Below are 7749 nucleotides of genomic sequence, written 5' to 3'. Positions count from 1 at the left end.
CAAAACCCCAAAACATACCTTTGCATAACCAATAATAAGAACATACTTCCCTGCAGTTCCTTGAGAAGACGACCCGAGGTTTAAATACTTCGGTTATCAATTTAGTTAGGGGTTTGTTACTTGTGACAACCAAAACTTTTGTACGAAGGGATTTCTGTTAGTTTAGAAGCTATATCTACAACGCGAATATTTTTATAAATTCTTTACTAGCAAAAATCCTAACGTCACTCAACTTCCAGACCCTCGACCTTTCCAAACTTGTCTTAAATAAAAATTGGATCCGTGAAGGTTACGCCGTTCAAAGAACAAATGAAAAACAATTTTTAACGAAAAAGTTATGAGCGTCTTAAGTTTTATGTATAAAATGAAATTCAGCAACACTTAACAGCCTTTTGGCATTTTGGGCAAGCTCACGTATGCGAGTGTACACGCGACGCGACCATTTGATTCGGCCAGACGTGCTCGCGTACACGGGAGTATGTTGTGTACGTGAGATGGTAAAAATTTCTATGCTCACGTACGTGGACACCTTGATAAACCCCAATTTTAAGGTTTATCTTGTGTTGAATTTAGTGGATTTTATCAACTTATTTCACATTTATTCAATGAAATAGCATAGTTTTGTGAATTTCTCCTAAATAGGATCTTTATTGCTATATTTAATTTCTTTTAATTCCATTTGATGCCTTGATGTGTTTTTAAGGGATTTCAGGCTTAGGAGACAAATGTTGGATTGAAGACGTGAAGAAAAAGCATGCAAAGTGGAGAATTCATGAAGAAATTAGGATTTGGCAGAATTCATGGCCACGCATATGGATGCCTCACACGTATGCGTGAGTGGAGATTTCGCTAGGCCACGCATACGCGTGACATGGTGCGTACGCGTGACACTCGGAACGTGACTCACTTAAAGAAAACGTGGCTTCCAATTTCTGAGCTCATTCAAGTCCAAATCCAACTCATTTCTGAAGTATTTGAGGCCAAATTAAGAAAGGAACAAGGGAGAGCAATTAGGATAGCTTAAGAATCATGCTTTAGGTCATTTTCTAGAGAGAGATGCTCCTTCTTCTCCCTAGAATTAGGGTAGATTTAGGTTAAATTCTCTTATATTTCGGTTTTAATTCTTGTTTTTATCTAGTTTCTTTTACTTTTCCTTGTTCTATTGCCCTAATTTCCTTAGCTTATCTTGTTAATTTCTCATTTGTGTCACTTTTAGTTTCATGAACCTTTGTTATTTTTAATTTCATTTAATGCAATTTGATATTTTTATGTTTATTGGTGTTTAATTGAGTTGTTATTGTTGTTCTCTTGCATTTGGTAGCCTTAGATTTTATTATTATTGTAATTTAATATGCTTTTATTTTTATGCACACCAAGTGTTGATAAAACGCATGGCTTAGTTTTAGAGTATATTTTTGAGCATTCTTGGCTTGGAAAGAGAAATTAGGCAAACTTGAGTCATTAATACACAACTTGGATTGGTGATCTAGAGTTGTTAGTTAATATTGTTTCCATTGACACTACTTAAGTACTTATGGATTGGGATTAACTAGGCCTAATTGATTTTCTCCCAATGTGGAGATAATGTAATAGGCTTATCTCTTGGTAATTATTGTGTTATGATTATTGACTAGGATAGAAAATGTTAATTCTCAATCCTTGTCATGAATGTCTCTTTAGTATTTGTTATCTTTAGTTGTTATCTCTATTTTATTGTCATTTAGATTATTGTTTTCTTATCTGCAAAGCACCCCATGAATCTTATTACCGATAATATGCATACCTCACTGCAATTCTTTTGAGAGACGACCCAAGATCTAATACTCTCAGTATTTTTATTGGTTTGCACTTGTGACAACCAAAACTAAACTTTGATGGAGAATCCATTTTTAGTCTAGACTATGCTTGCAACGAAGAGATTCTTTTTATTGAGAAGTTCTAGACCGACATAAATTCTATCATCAAGTTTTTATCGCCGTTGCCGGGAAATTACAATGTGTGCTTGTTATTGGTTATTGTTCATATGTAAATATTGTGAATAGTTTGCTTTTTATTTGTTAGTTTTGGTTTAGGAGTTTGTTTTCTTTACCTCTTATTAGATTTTGTTTTTGTTTTCCCTTTTTACTATGAATTCTCATCCCTTTGTCTATGAGTTTGGTTACAATTATGTTGTAGGAAATGAAAGCTTCAACGAGGGATCACATTATGGAAACGAAAATCAAGTTTGGGAGGAACCACATGCTTATATTCAACCTTCATGGCAACAACATCCTCTGGTCTCTTATGGTTACAATCCACCCCCTAATATACATAATTTTGAACCAACTCCTCAACATTGTTGTCAACCTTACCCACAAGCCCCATACTACCAAGCACCTCCATATGATCCTAACACATACCCACCATACCAACAACCATATGAGCCAAATGAACCATACTTAGAACCACCACCATTCCAACATCAATACTCCCAATGACCACCAATTCCATATACACCACCTCATGACTCTCACCAATATAAACTACCTTATAACTATGACACCTTTTTTCAAAACAATGAACCCTCTCTTCCACCTCTACCTTCATTGGATGAAGTTCTCCAACCTTTAATGTAAGAACAAAGAGAGCTTCTTTCCATTCTCCAAAGGCGAGAAGAATACCTCCAAAAGTTGGCAACTATAGCTGAAGCGGTGAAGCACTTAATCTCATTGCGCTCATGCAATCAAGACACTCCCATTAACGAATGTGGAGAACTAATTGAGGAAAGTAATGAAAAAGAGAACTTGGAGTTTCAAGGTGAAGAAGAGGAGTTGAAACAAAAATCGCAACAAGAGGAGGAAGTTAAGATAATTGAACCAAAAGAAGTGGTTGAAGATTTAAGAGATGTTGAATGCAAAGAGGAATCTAAAGTTGTAGAGCCTTCTTCCGTGGAGTTTGAAAGTGATATTGAGAAGGATAGTGCACAGCCTCCAAAGTATATTATGAATGAAGAATTGGAAGAAATGGGGTAAGCAACAAGTCCTCCTATTGAAGATGATTCCGCATCAACATATGACCCCTTTGAGCTTGATAAATCCTCCCTCATTGAATTTGAATTTGATGTTGAGGTAGATTTTACTCAAATTTAGGTTTATGACTTGAGTGATGGAGAAGAGTTAGAAGAAGTTGGGAAGGAATAATTTGAATTTGAGGAAGCTCAGCAAGAGGTAGAGATTGAAGAAGCTTATCAAGTGGTTGAAGTCCTTAAAAAGGACGGACGGGAGTGGAAATGGCCTTATCAAGACCGTTGGAAGCATCTCCTCCTAAGTTACCATCATTCTTTACATTTGAGTGGCTAAAATTCTTGTCCTTAAACTTTATTATTCGACTTGAGTATGGTTTGCTTGAGACGAATGGTCAACTTAGGGCTCTTTGTGGATTTAAGAGCAAAAGAAAAATGGTTAGTGGTTGGAATCACCATTCAAGGTTCATTATGGTTGCATGTTCAAAGTCTAAATGCAAAAGTTGGTGTAGATCTAGATTGTTTGAGTCTAGGAGGATGTTTGGGTGCTTGTATAAGAATTCTGAAGTGAGCATACCACCCGGACGGAATTGCCATGATCAACTTAAAGACGGGTGTGAAAACAAGGTATGGGATCCCGGATTACAAGATGAAAATCAACTTTGGGAGCTCTTGACTTGTGTGGAACTTCACCAAGATTTGGTGCACTTGATTGGAAATTCTGGCAATCATTTGAAGTCCAAGCATTGGTAGAAGTTCAAGGATGAATTCAAGCATAAGCCTCCTTGATTAGAGCTATCCATAAGTCCAGTCTTAGGTGGGAGGCACCCCACCATGGTAAACTCTTTCTGCTTTTCTCTTTTGGTATATAGTTGATGAATAAATTGAGTTTCCATTGTTAGGTACTTCCCCTCTTTATATCATTCTCATATATATTACTCTTATATGTTAGTTGCATGGGTAAATTTTCTTTTAGGTTGCATAGTTGAATATTTAATAATCTTGTCTTGAATTGTCTTTTTTTCGTGCATTGCATGTTTAAAGGTTTTGTTAATTTTGAAGTTTGGCTTGTCATAAAAAAAATGTCCCGCGTACGCATGACCTCCAAAAATTTGACCATGCGTCAGTAGTGCGTGGACTGTGCCACTACATGGTCTGGATAGAGAATTTGTGCCAAGACCATGCGGGAACTGTGCAATGGGCACAGTTGCACGTCAAGTGTACGCGTGCCCCACGTGTACACGTTGCCCCCTTTCCTTATTCTATTACCCTAATTTCCTTAATTTAGTTGTTATTGTTGGTTTATTATTACAATTTAATATGCTTTTTTTATGTACACCAAGTGTTTGATAAAATGCTTGGCTTAGTTTTAGAGTAAATTTTTTAGTATTCTTGGCTTGGAAAGAGAAATTAGACAATCTTGAGTCATTAATACCCAACTTGGATTAGTGATCTAGAGTTGTTAGTTGTTAGTTAATCTTATTTCCATTAACAGTACTTATGCATTGGAATTAACTAGGCCTAATTGATTTTCTTCCGATGTGGAGATAACATAATAGGCTTAGCTCATGGTAATTATTTTGTTATGATTAATGACTAGGATAGAAAATCTTGATTCTCAATCCTTGCCATGAATGCCTCTTTAGTATTTGTTATCTTTAGTTGTTTTCTCTATTTTATTGTCATTTAAATTATTACTTTCTTATCTGCAAACCATCCCATGAATCTCATAACCAATAATACGCATACCTCACTGCAATTCCTTTAAGAGACGATCCGAGATCTAATACTCTCCGTATTTTTATTGGTTTGAACTTGTGATAATCAAAACTAAACTTTTATTGAGGAATTCTAGACCGACATAAATTCTATCGTCACACCTGCACGTGACGCGAGCAAACCATTCGGGCCAAGGAGACTCACGTATGTGAGAAATGTTGCGTACGTAAGTTGGAAAAAATCACACTTCCGCGTACCAGGGACATGGTTTGCATACGCGGGGCACTATTTTTCAGCAAATTGAGTTTGTGTTTTAAACATGATTTTGAACCTCTAAACCTCTATTTTACCCTCTAAGACCCTATATTGTGTTTTAGTGATAGTGAAAGATGTTGAACTCGAAAGGAGAGGTAACTTGGAAGTGAATAAAGTTGTGAAATGGTTAATTATGAATGAGAAGTGCTGAAACACTAGATGGTAATGAGAGCAAACTTGATATGACAATGTTTTGTGGGGTTTGTGGTAGCTTACCGCCCACATATTTTTAAATGAAAATATTTTTGAGTTTTGTGGTGATTTACTGCCCACGTGTGTGTTATTTTTCCAATTGAAGATCTTGCGAGGTTCGTGGTGGTGTACCGCTCGCAATGGTTGGGTTCATGGTAGTGTACCACCTGCTAGGTGGGGTTCATGGTGGTGTACCGCCCACCGATTTTCAAGCGGACAATATCCGGGTTAGCTACTAGATGTGTCAGGTTTTGGCAAAGTAACCAACACGTTAGCTCATGGTTAGTAGGAAAGGCATACATCATATGCATTTATGTGTCTTATTTGGTTTTGCATTACTTGGATTTGCTTATTTGAATATTTATGCTTATCTGCTATGTTTGCTATATTTGAATATCTACTTATTTTTGCCTTGCCTGCTTTGTTTGTCTGTGTGGGCTTTATTGGTAGTTTGAACGATTTTGGAGGAAGGAAAAGGATATTTGGAGGGGTTTAGTTAGATTTTGATTAAGTTTAAGAACCATTGAGAACCACCCTGCTTAATATTCCTATTTAAAATTCTTAAGTCTTATAATATGAGCATTGGAGTTCTCGGATCACCTCTGACTTTTTCGGGACCTTATATCTTATGTTAGCGGCACCATTACCATGCTGAGAACCAGATACGGATATTTGTATTTTTCAGATGCAGGTCGGGAGGCTCCTCACTAGGCGTCTGGAGTTCTTTACAGCGAAGTGGGACTTTTAGGATATTATATTTTGTTCTATTTAGATATATCCATATGTATGGAACTCTCCTTACAAACTTGTTTTTACCTTTGCACCTCATAGAGGTTTTGTGGAGAACTAGAATTTCTTTTGTGTATTTTGGGACTTGAGATTTATATGTATGTATGTAAATATCCTTAGGCCAGCCTTAGCTTTGCAGGCTGAGCTTGGAGCCTGAATATTTTGTATTCTTGACTCTCTACTCTCAATGTCTATATATGTATGTATATGTACCTATGCTTTCTTCGTAGGCAAATAATGTTATCTCTGAGCATTGCGCCTTGAATTTCATGATTTTGCTTTAACTATCCTTCAAGGCTCCTCGAATATTTTATTCTTTCAATTATTATACGTGTATATATATATATATATATATATATTAATTTAGATGTCGTAATACCACATCACCTTTATTTTACGATTTAAGCGTAAAGCTCTGTGTGGTAGGGTGTTACATTATGGAATCAGAGCAATTTGTTCCTATAGAGCTTGAGGGACAGACTGACTATACTTCTAGGCATACTCTAGGAGTCTATAGATGCTAAATTAAGAAATCTGACTGATATATGTGGCTTGAATGTTCATGATCCTACATTTGGTATTTTGAAGCACTAGACTTGTGATATTGAGACTTATCACCTTGATATCACTTATTTAGTGTGAATAGGGACCAAATGGCGACTCGTGGACACGGTCGTGAGCAAGAAAACACTTGAACTTGGTACAAAACTCTTCATGCCTTAGGCTGGTTGATATGATATGATATTTAATACTACCATCCACAGTTATCAAAACCGGACCAGACCGGATGGTTTGACTGAAAAACTGATGAACCGGTAGTCTGGTCTGTTCAATTAGTGAATTGGATTGGACTTGTAGTTGAACTAGTCAATAGTTGTCAAATCCATTGAAAATCGTTCAGTTCGCGCCTTCCGCTGGATAGTATGATATGAGATTTAACATTACCATCCATAGTTATCAGAATCGGACTGGACTGGCTGGTTCGATCGAAAAATTGATGAACCGTTAGTCTGGTCGGTTTGGGTAGTGAATTGGACCGGACTTGCAGTTGAACCAATTAATAGTGGTCAAACCCGTTAAAAATTGGTCGATTCACGTTACAAACCGCTTTGGATTCGTGCGAGTCCACAATGCACTTGCACTCTATTGAACAACATAAAGAGCTTCCGTAAATCCACTACTACACCAGCAAAAATTAAGCTAAAAATTGTTAAAAGTAATATTGAAAAATCAGTGAACTGGAGATCTGGTCAGTTCAATTAGTGAATTGGACCTAACTTACAGTTGAATCGATCAATGGTTGTCAAATTTGTTGAAAACCGACCGTGTGCCTCCAAATCACCGAAGGAGCTTTCACAAGTCTACTACTACACCAGCAGAAATTAAACTCAAAAATGTTGAAAGTAAGGTTCAAACAAGGACATTATTAATGCAACGTCTCCTGATTACCACTCTACCATCATGCTTTTTAATACTATATGTGACAAAAGATTACTATATAGTATACCATAAATGAATTTTTATTTTTACTTTTATCCTTTTAAGCATAGATTGACATAGATACTAAATTTGATATCAAATAAGTAACAACACATGATATACGAATATATTGATATCCTGATTGTGTTATCTTTTTTTCTCTCTCTTGTTCATTTAAATTGAGAAAATATTTTGTTTTAATGATTAATTTTTTATATCTTTTTGCATAATAAAATCATACATTATATCTAAGA

The sequence above is a fragment of the Arachis hypogaea genome, chromosome 5 (genome assembly GCF_003086295.3).
Source record: "Arachis hypogaea cultivar Tifrunner chromosome 5, arahy.Tifrunner.gnm2.J5K5, whole genome shotgun sequence".
Classification (NCBI taxonomy): Eukaryota; Viridiplantae; Streptophyta; class Magnoliopsida; order Fabales; family Fabaceae; genus Arachis; species Arachis hypogaea.
The sequence above is the reverse complement of the archived record's forward strand: the minus strand, read 5'-3'. Positions refer to the sequence as shown.